A 12,324-nucleotide genomic window follows, 5' to 3' on the forward strand; every position below is an offset into this window, starting at 1 on the left:
CCATATGACTCCCTTGCTTCCAGGGAGCATAACATTTTTAATAATAATTTAATAATATACTGGTCACTTTATTCTAACCAATGAAAGTAAACTGGTACTGGGGCTGTCAAGCTTTAAAAAAGACAAGACACCTAAAATAGTCCATATATCTTCTCCAGCCACTTTGTAAAATAAATTAAAGTATTATTCACTAATAATTCTCGCCTCTGTTGTAGTGCTTCTTTCAAATGTGATGTTTTGGAGATTGATAGCTCCAGTCCCTATTCATTTTCATTGAACATGTTGATTTTTCTATACATTCTTTGAAACATTTCCTTTTGTGTTTCACATTCGCAATAGTCACATGAGTTTGAAACAAAATGAGAATGAGTCAATGATGATGAATGAGGTTTCAGTTTTGGGTGGACCATTCACTGAAAGAGACTTAGGCAGTAAGAAAGATGTGAAGCCATCCCTCTAGACAAGAATTGCTAAAGTGGTCTCGTGCATTGAGCCTGCTCTTATCACAGATGAGATGGGATTTTGAAAGAGCACTTGATTCATAAATCAGGACAGATTTTACAATTTTACATACACAATTTGTTTGTTGTAATGTGTAGTTGTCCAGTGTGTGGTAAAGTACAATAATGTTAATGTTGCTTTTGCAATTGCACAATATTGTCCACAAGGTGTCGCTGTTTGCTGTTGATTAGTATGTTGAAGGCGTGTCTCTGTGCCCGGCCTCATCCTCCCACCCCTCCGCTGAGCACAGCTGGTGCCTCTCATTATTACCTATACTCTAATGGTTAGTGTGAAACATATATAGTTTATTTGTTGTTGTTTTTTTGTTGTTGTTTTTTTGTGTTTGTTGTGTTTTTTTTCTTTTGTAAAGAGGCCCCAGAACTGCATCTCACAAGCATGAAACGACACTAGGATTGTTTATACTATACTGACAAACAAGCAACTTCAACTGGTTTATTTAAAATATTAATATTAATAATAATAATAATAAATAAAAAGCCAGTCAAGCAAAATCTTAACTTGTGACCCCTCACACTGAAATAATATAGAAAAAAAAATATACATAATAATAATTCACTGAGCCACAACAGCTCATATTCAGACTGAAACCCAAGAATTGTACCTAGTTTTAACAGCACCAAGTTACTTACAAGAAGAGACATAGAAAAGACAGGAGAGTACATGTGTCCAAATAAAATATTCTCAAATATTAAACTGTACATCAAAGTTCTTCAGCAGTTGTCCACTTTTATCAGACGTACTATTCATTTTATCTAAAACTTTTTAGGGAGAAAAAAAGAGACCAGAGTGCACCTTTAATGGACTGCATTAGCACAAAGCCAAGCACAACATTCAGCAGCAGATTTACATTGCATGATCTGAACATAATGTACATACAAGCATACTGCATAATGTACAAGAGTGCATAATGTACATACAAGCATTAAAATACTTCCTCTAACTTTTTTGGCTGGTAAGCAATAATCATATCGCTCATATCATTTACACTGATAAGCACATCCCTCTCTCTATATATAATGGTCACAGATAGTGGTAATAGATTACAGTTGTACATCCTGCAGTGATGACATGTAGCAGGAACTCATTAATAAATAACCGCAAATACCCTCTGTTTGAATATCGTGCATTCACTACAATCTTTACAGATACTGATCAGACTCAGTTACTGAGATTAATTAACTAAATGTCTTAGACAATCTGAAATCATGTGGCGCATCATCTTTTTGAAGCACAGACACAACTGCACTTTCATTTTGCCCTGAAAACAACGAAAACTGCAGCTCTGGGACCTCTTGAAATGAAATACATTCTAGTGTAAACGCTGAGCCATATTTTAGCCAATGAAATGTACAAGCAGCATCTCTTTCTTTTTCAAGAGGGTGCTGGAGGCCATAATGTCTGGGAGCGAAGTGCTATACTGTATATTTATGTACATTGTGATTCTGAATATTATATATGTAAATATCGGTGTACATTTTGTTAAACGAACAGAAAGAAATCTATGAAAAGCAAACAGGTGAATTCTTGTAACACTGATGTGTATGATATTGTTGTACAGTTAAAAGTGTAGAGTATTTAATTATTTTGTACATTGTGCAATAGTGTGTGTGTGTTGTACATGGGGGTAGTGTCTGTTGTATCAAGTGTGTGTATGTGTGTTAAAAAAAGCTGTTTTATTTTTGCTATTTTGATGTCGTGAGTCCCTTACCTCCCTTAATTCACCTCCAGCTGTGAATTTTGGTTCCTCTGTGAACATGACTCGCTTATTTGTGTGTTCATGCCGCAAAGATTGTTGATTAGTGCACTGAATTAAAGTTTCTTTTATGCTTTTAATGTAAACGTTGGTTTAAATTTGATGTGGACGTCAGCTTATCATACAGACAGCACCTTCCGTATGCTCCTCTAGCCTTAGTATCTGCAGTATTATCATTTGCTGCTTCTAGGTTTCGTCAAAATGTTCACACACTTTTTACATTTAGTCCAACTATACTCAGCACAATCATTTTCAGTAGTGTTAGATTATAGTAACACACACTTAGCTGGGACATTTTTGCACTTTGTGTCTTAAACATATACGAGCACTAAAGAGGAAAGTCAAAAATAGAGTACTTTTGCACTCTGGAAGTGCTATTTTAACCATTAGAAATATACTTGATGTGAATGTAAATGTATTTTTAATCCCCCAAAGTACTGTAAAGATCATCCACAAATAATTTAGAAGGGAGGACACCTATGAAATGTGTTCCAGTCTACACTTCTGTGCTGTACTAGTCTTAGATTTATAAGCAATATTTCCGCAGGTATTTACTTTGGTTGGACGTTGGTCAGATGGTCTGTGAGGCCACAGGAGCCGCTGTTACTCTGAGAGTAGCAGCATTGGAGGGCTTCACTGCTGAAGAAGAGCAATGCTCTTAAAACTTTAGTCAAACCCTATTCTGTCGGGTGACAGCACATTCAGATCACTAGCCACAGCATACTGTTAGCTATACAAGGACTATTTTAATGTCTCTTAGTCAGTGTCATTGATATTGTACAGTATTTCCAATTGACTTGGGAAAATGCAGAGTTATGAATATTAAATATGGACCATCACAAAAACGAACAATAAAAAGTTGGTTCTCATGCTGCAGTGTGTGTTTGTTCTTTGAAATGCAACTAATCATATTGTTTTCAATCACAATATTAAAAAGATAACAAAAGCAAGGACACATAAAATTATTAAATACTGACAGGGAAGACATTTATAATGTTACAAAAAATTTCAATTTCAAGTAAATGATGTGCTCTAAAAATTTTATTCATCAAAGAATCCTGAATATATATATATATATATATAGATATATATATAGATATATATATATATATATATATATATACACATTACGGTATCCACAAAAACATTAAGCAGCACAACCATTATTTATAATGATAATAAATATTATTTGAGCACCAAATCAGCATGAATGATTTCTGAAGGATCATGTGACACTGAAAACTGAAGTAATGACTTATGAAAATATAGCTTTGTCATCACAGCAATAAAATACATTTTAAAATATATTAAAATAGAAAACAGTTATTTGAAATTATAATTGTATTTCACAATTGTATTGTTTTTTTTTAGTTTATATTTGATTAACAATTAATTGCTTTTCGACATGTCTTTAGATAAATATAATTTTTACTTTAAGGCTATACATTTTTATTTCAGTTTTTAATTGTAATATTTTGTATATTCTAAATAAAATACATAATGTAAACTGATGTTAAGGGAATAAATGCACCATTTTATCTTCTCTTTATTTTATGAAAACTGATATTAGGAACAATTTAGTGATTATCTCTGATTCACAGGTAAAACTGTGGGCGATTTTTTCCAGGTCTCAAGAATCAGTGTAAATGTAGGATGAGACCTCTGTACAATCCAGCCTTAAGTGAATCTCTGTCCAGCTGAGCGTGTGAAACCAGAAGTCCTTCCTCTGACAGGAAGTGATGCGGAAGTCAAAATGGAATTGACAGGTCATCGGATATGTTGAGACAAGCCAACCTTCCTGAAGCTCTAACAGCTGTTTGGAAACAATTAATGCCTACAAACCGATTAGGTGAAGCTCTCACATCCCTCTAAGAGATTCCCAACCAGGGGCACATGGAAAGATGTTCAGGCATTGTTAAAATTATGAAACAAACAGGAACTTATAAGAATTGTACAAGTATAAGAATTGTCAGAATAATAATAATAATATATATATATATATATATATATATATATATATATATATATATATATATATATATATATATTAGACTGAACATGTTAATACATTCAGTACCTTTAAACTAATAGGGACAATATGCTGAAAACTGAATCACTCTCAGGCTATCCAAGATGTAGATGAGTATGTTCCTTCATCAGAACAGATTTGGAGAAATTTAGCATTACGTCACTTGCTCATCAATGGATCCTCTGCAGTGAATGGGTGCCGTCAGAATGAGAGTCCAAACAGCTGATAAATAATCCACACGACTCAAGTCCATCAGTTAACATCTTATGAAAGGAAAAAGGTCCTCTGTTCATAATATTGATTTTTCGATAGAAAAAAATGATCTCATCTGAATCAGGTGAGAAACATGCACAGACCAAGCACCGTTCACAAATGAAAAACATCCCAAAACATTTGTAAACAAATAGGGGATGGACGTTTTCATTGGAGAGAGCATTATGTAAAATGGGCCATTAACAAAGGTTTAAATATAAAATGCCCTAATGATGAATTTTCTCATGAACATGCAGCTTTTCACTTCACAAGACGTTGTGAGACACAGGACATTCACTGCAGAGCATCCATTGGTGAGCAAGTGATGTAATGCTACATTAATACAAAGCTGTTCCGATGAAAACTAAACAAAATCAAGTTTAGTTGGAAGGTACTTTGTGTGTTTATAGCTATAAGCACACACGTACACGTCTACCATTTATCTGGCTCTCAGTTGGCTTTTAGGGTCATCCAGCAAATTAAGTACATTTGAAAAAAAGTACATTTGCATAAACTTCCCCCAAATGCTTTTCAAAAGCATGTTAGGCCGTTGTCAGTGTCACACCGGCCAATTCCACCTTGAACTGTTGCATGAAACTCAGTTTTAGCATGAATCTCAGTACATCAACGCTGACATTTATTAGGCTGTGGGAGTGTGAGGAAGTCGGGTAACAAAACTAGTGTTATCGCCATCTGAGCCTCTGATTGTGGCTTCTGTTCTGTCAAAGTCACACAAAGGCTTTTGACGAAACCTGTAGAAAAGTGTGTCAAGTGTTTTAGGTCTCAAGCAAGGTGGCTAATTTTGATTGCACTGTGTGTTAAGTTGTAGTGTTTTTAGCACCTGATGACCAATATCACAGATTTGTTGCGGTCTCAAAGGAGATGCCATGTGAAGACACTTTTGCATGCGAGTATGTGTTTCTGTTTTAGAGGACAGAGAGTGCGTCATGCCTGACCCCTCACACTCTCCACTTTGCACACTCGTTTCATCTATGGTGTATCCTGTAAACAGACTTTTCCTCCATCACAGTCCTAAGACACAGCTGCACTCACTATCTCTATCTTTTTTTCTCACACCCACTCACAAAAACAGAGTTTGTGTCTAGGATGTCACAAATCTAGGAGTGACGTCCTTAATTATAGAACAGGACATCGACGTCCGTCAGCAGATGTTTACTTGGCTGAGATGCAGCTTCCTATTTTCCCATCACATTCTACCAGATTTAGCATCAGCCCCTCGAGTGCACAATGTAAGCAATGAAACTCACTTGTAATAATTGTCTTAATAATCAGTATTATTGCCTTGTTTTTCCAGTATCTAAACATCTTTAAAAATAAATAAATAATAATTAAAATATACATTTACTTGATAAGCAAATTGCATAAGATACTGAGACTTGTTACATTTCTCCTTCCTTAGTAGTTGTTTTGTCTTGTTTTTAATACATTTTAAAAATATTGTGTATCAGTTTAGTGAATGGATCCTTGATAAATAAAAGTATAAATTTATTTAGAAAAAGAAAAAAGAATAAGTGAAACTGAAATGCGGCAACAGGTGAATCAGGAAGATAAATGCTTTTTTCCTGTTTGTCTGTTTTGGCGATTGCTGCGTGACTTTTTCAGCATAAGTCAGCTGGAAGAGGAGTGAGGAGACCGCTGGGCCATTGTTTTCTTCAGCCCAGGGGAGTGATGATCTTGGATTGAGTCGCTGTAGGAAAAGAGGCCTGAGCCAAGAATGTGTGCAAACGACACGTTCCAGCACCTGCACACTTACACCTCACACTCCTCCACATCCTTTCACATTCTCACAGAAAGTGTCAGACAGAGAGAGAGACTATCTAGTGCTAGCCATGATGAATTAACAAACAAAAATAGGACAACTTCTATCCAAGTAGAGCAATACTTAACCAGCATCAAAACAATTCCTACTTCACCTACTTTTTTAACGCACACATTTATGGGAAGAAATAACGAATTCCTCTTTGGTATCTTTTATTGCTCATACTTGCACAGCATTTATTAAAAAAAATGAGTTTCAGCAGAAGTTATGTTGTTAGAAAGTAGAAATGAAATCATAATAACAAAAGATACTACTTGTATAGCTTGATAATATGACGCACTGATATTAATCCAGACATTCATAATTTATCACAAACCCCTCTACTACAGCAACTTCCTCACCACAATCTTTATGCACTTCAAATGTTATTCTGATTCAAAAGAATATTTGAAACAACATACCTACCAAAGCTTACAAATAGATTCAGCGGAGGGCCTATATGGAAGTAAAGAGAATAAAACATCCAAAATCAGCCATACCTCAAGGGTGCTGCTTTGCTATCAGACTCTCTTTATTGTTCCTCACATTTGCTCATGAAGCTACATCGAGGCATTTAATTAAAGGTGATGAGACCCTTGACCATCAGAATCCAGCACCTCTCTTAAAAGTCTGACTTTGGGTGAAATATGGACTAACACAGCTGTTGGGTTAAATATTTAAATTCAATTTATAACCCAAAAGTTGGGTTAGTCCATATTTGACCCAAAATTGGGTTGAAACAACTCAGCACTTTTTAGAGTGTAGATTAAGGTTTACCCCTGACAGGGCGGTCTGAATTGAGTGTCTGCTGTGTGCCATGAACCCTTCAACCCACAGTTTTAAAACAACAGTAATAAAGGCAAGGTGAAATCCAGCACATAATCATGCTTTCTGAACTCATCGTGACAAAGGAGAAAAACACACCTGAGCTGAAGTAAGGTAAATGACTCCTTTTCATGCTGAAGGTCTTCTTGATATTCTTGAAATATCTATAAGCTGTTAAAACAAAATACTTTAGAATTGCATAAAACTTTTTCAGAGATGTAGTAATATCATCAATTTGACGGCACTGTATCAGCAGAGAACTTGAATTGAATTTAACTGAATATTGTCTTCTGCTTTATAGATGATCAGATTAGATCAAAAAGATAAAACTTGTTCTATTTAACCATATGTCTATGTATTTGGAAGGCTTTTGTCTCTCAAAACATTAAAATGCACAAATTCACAAACTTACTTAACATATAATCATGTTTAATGCACTTTATGTTGTTAATAACAACACATGGAATATATTTTCTTACTCTTTTTGTATTTTTATGTCAATATGGCACAAGATTGTCCTATTTAAATCAATGTTATAAACGAGTTAGGTCAATATTGAAAAATCTTAAAGTAATCTAAAAGTAGTCTGAATATATTACCTAAAATGTGTCATGTAATGGATTACGTTAGGCTACTAACTACAATATTTGACAAGTAATTTGGAATCAGTAACGGATTACAGTTTGTAATCTACTCAGCTCTGGAATCAACACTGAACTAACTCAAGATGAATAACAACAATCCTGTCTTCAGCTGCAGATGCTTATCTCAGCAAGGTCTCAGACGGTGCTCATATTAGCATTTGCACTTTCAGCAACTAAAGAGATTTTAATCTGAACTCAAAGACGTCCTTATGTTTTTGTGCATGTGTAGAAGTCTGTATATGAGCCCACATGTGTCATTTTTAACAGCACACATTATCAGTGTGAAGCCATTGCAAGCATTCTTATATGTCTGTGCTAATGGGCTGTGGATTGAAGCGCCCACTGACTGGATAATTACAGTAACACGGTCTTTACCACTTTCACATTGATTTTAAATTGAGGTGGCTTTTTCCTCTCCTCTAGGAACAGAAATCGTACAGAAAAAAATGAATGCTTGAATCAAACTTTTAAAAGTGATCTTATTTCACACAGCCAGTGCAACTCATCACAGCACAGTCACAGAACAGAGCTAGAAATAGAGGGGTTCATGTGTGCATTACCGCAAACAAGATTGATATTAATGCTTTAAGACCATACATTTGTGAGAGTGGACATTTGAAATGCATAGTAATGGCTTCTTTGTTTCTACTGGTTTACTGCCAGTAAAACTCCATCCAGATTGAGCATTTGTAGTGATGGTGCATGTCAAATGTGTTCATACTAATGGCTTCATACTTGTCCACTTCATCGTGATAAAAGCCTCTCAAATGCAGAAGATTTTGACTTTTTGAACAGATAAATGGCCATTTCTCTTAAAACATGTATCTTCATATTCAAAGAAACAAGTTGACTGGTTATCACTGCATGCTCCTGTGTGCCTGCTGAGTTTCTATAGACTGTGATTAATGCTTGAAATAAAGTTAAAAATGTTCTACGTTCATCAGCATGCTGGTGTTTACACAGAATGTGTCAAACAACAAACTATCAAAAAAAAAAAAAAAAAAATAAACTTAAGAAATGTTACTGACTGATAGCAAAGTTAATGCCTGCAGGTATTTGGTTTCCTTGGATACAGTATGTAAATAAATAAATAAATAAATAGAATTAGCTGCTTGAAATTCCCTGTTAGCAAAAATTCAGTCTGACCTTTTCATTTCCAAAATGTTAAAAGTACATAGGGTAGAACAGGACTAAAGAACTAAAGGTAGTGAGCAAGTTATATAATGCAAAATTTCTCCAAATCTATTTCACTGAAGAAACAAACTCATCTACTTCTCGGAAAACCTGAAGGTGAGTACAAATTTTCATTATTTGGGTGAACTATTCCTTTAATTATAATGTTAATGACATCCTAGTCCATAAAGTATATAAAATTAAACGCATTTTCCAGTCTCCCTTACACAAAAAATCCTGAAGACTGTAACTTAAGCTTAAATTAGAGACACAATCAGAGTGACCTCTCAGTCTCCAAAAATGAAAAGATGTTTGAACTGAGAAAGGAAAGGGAGAGAAGACGAATGGACCGTTGGAAGAAATAGCGGGACATGTTCATAGATGGCATGAATCTTAGGGATAATGACCCAAAACCTGTCTCGCCATTTCCAGTGTTGAGAAGATGATGAACGGGGAGGGGGTGAGAGACACCCGAGAGCACCGTAACCATGACAACTCCATCATGGCACCTCTTTTATCACCAGAGCTGGGGGCAAAACAAAGTGGGTGAGCGTATATCAGTCTGTGAGTGAGCATTAGTGATATTAAGAACATAATGGATTCAAGATGAAACAATATAGCCTGCCCAGTGTCAAAAGCTTGTTTTTCATTTAAATTAATTCTGTTTTTCAGTGTTATTGACTGATATTTATTACAGATTGCCTCATCCTTAAAGGTGACTTGGTAATTTTCTTGTTCCCTAATGTATAATTTCAGCCATTGCACCGTTTATATATAAGATGTCCTATTTCTATGCATCTGATAGACACATTCTGAAATATAATTCACTGCATTGTTTTACCTCTGATTTATCTTTCTCTTGAGGACAATATAAGTAAAAACAGGCTCATTTTTACTTTTTACAGTTTACAGCATAATATTAAATGTCTACACTAGAAAAATTCTGTTGTAAATGTGTTTATGTAGAGTTTGAACATTTCTATGGGTCACAAGCCCTCAGAACAGAATGTCTGTCACAGGTGTTACTCTTAATAATAAACATTTGTTACCATGGAACCCAAATTCTCAATCAAGCCCAGCCAAAAAACAAGCCAGAAACCAACTGGCCACTTATGCATTTTCCCTTTCAGCTTTTTTTTTTTTTTTCCAACTGGCCACTTCTGCGACCCGGCTGAAGTGGAGGATGAGCAGCTCTCCATGGTAACTGTGCTCGACATTGCCATGACAACCCATTTTATGGGGCAAAAAAGACAATAAAAGAGAAGGAAATACAACGGAATTAACTGGAGTGAGAGTGGATGACAGAACACATGAAATGCTGCCACCACTTTCCCTGTGTGAAGGCTTATGTCACTCACTCCAAGACACAGAGAGGTTATTAAGTGCATGTTAGACTATTTAATCATTCACTGCTGCACACTTCCTGGGCTTCTGATACTCCTTTCAGCTGATGGATTCAAAATCAGCAGTCGTGGCCTAATGAGAGTTGGACTTGTAACCCCAAGGTCACAGGTTCGAGTCTCGGTACTGGCAGGGATTGGGGAGAGGGACTGACCAGCGCTCTCCAAGGCACCGAACCCTCCAAAAATGTAGTCAAAAATGGCTGCCCACTGCTCAGGGTGTGTGTTCACGGTGTGCACTTGGATGGGATAAATGCAGGGCACAAATTCTGAGTGTGGGACACCATACTTGGCTACACGTCATGTCACTGTCCCTTAAAAGAATGGGAGATATTGTTGTATCATTCAAATGTGAATATAACAGCTGGGTGGAAATACAGTTCCTGGAACATATTTACTGTAGGAATAAATCAACAAGTACATAAGTAGTATTAAAGTATTGACTTTTCATCTTTAACATTTATTAAGCAATTGTGAAATAGATCCTAAAGGCTTCTTTCGTTCAGCTTGTAATCTTAACATTAAATGTTGTCTTTTGCCTGTTAGATACTGATTCTGTTTAAAATGTTGTTAAAAAAGGCCATAACCAAAGTTATTATAGATGTCATCACTTTTTTGTAGATAAACTGCAAAAATTCTAATTTATTTGTCAAAGGATCATACATTGTTATACTTTATAAACTTAAAAATGTGCTTAGTGGCATACGATCTGAAACTGTTTTTAAGGCAAAATTATAGATATATATATATATATATATATATATATTATATATATATTATATATATATATTTTATTAAATTTCTTGATGTAACTGTGTCATAATTTCACTGTTTGCATTTTTGCAACTACAATGAAAAATATGAGTTGTTAGGTAACTTAAAAATGTGCTTCATGGCATAATGTCTAAATTGACTAATATACAATATAATATAATATAAGAGTGATTCAACTTGACTTACAAAAGTAATTTTGGGGGTTAGATCAAGTAGTTTACCACTTTTTAAAGTGGTTGAAAGATATGGAGAATAAGAAAATAAGAAAAAAGAAAAATAAGAAAAAGAGTGAGAGAAAGACAGAGGGAGGGGAGTAAGAGAGAAAGATGCATATAGAGAAAGAAGGAGCTAAACAGTAATTAATGGGGCTTATCGCTCGGTCGCCATGGAGATGGATGTGTATTCCGCTCTGTTTAAAACTGTAAAGTGGAGCCGGCACAAATTCAGGTCTGCAATCAAACAGATGTGCTGAGGCTTTGGCTCCCCTTCACAAATCAAATACACACCAGTGACTGTGTTCCAAAACATACAGCTGCATCTCAGACATCAGCCTTATGGATGGGACAGCGCTTGAGATAAAGCAGTGCAAACCTCAGTATTTAGATTTTATTTGTATTCCTTCAGAAATGCATAGACACACATGCCTACAAAATACAAGATATGAGCTGCTTTAGACATATAACATTGTACATGTTCATCCAAAATTTACAGTGCTGTGCACTCAGAAAAAAAAGGGTACAAAAGTAGTCGATGGGGCAGTACCTTTTCAAAAGGTACTAAACTGTACAATTTAGGCACTATTATGTACACTTCAGGTACTAATATGCACTTTTAAGGTATTAATAGAAACTCCTTATGGCTAAATAAAGTACAAAGGTATAACTTTTTCAAAGATACTGCCCCAATGACAGCTTTTCTACCTTTTTTTCTTAGAGTGTACCATATCATCTATTAATATTAGAGCCTTATTTTTAGCATGTTATGTCATCCCAGAAACACACAAATATACTCAAGGTTTTTGTGTATAGGGGGATATTGTTGTGGAACTATGTGAAAAATATGTGTAGATATAGAGTGTGTGTGCATTTTTTTTATAGAGTGATACTCTGCTACATACAGTAGTACTGACATCT

Source organism: Cyprinus carpio, chromosome A8 (assembly GCF_018340385.1).
Source record: "Cyprinus carpio isolate SPL01 chromosome A8, ASM1834038v1, whole genome shotgun sequence".
Lineage (NCBI taxonomy): Eukaryota > Metazoa > Chordata > Actinopteri > Cypriniformes > Cyprinidae > Cyprinus > Cyprinus carpio.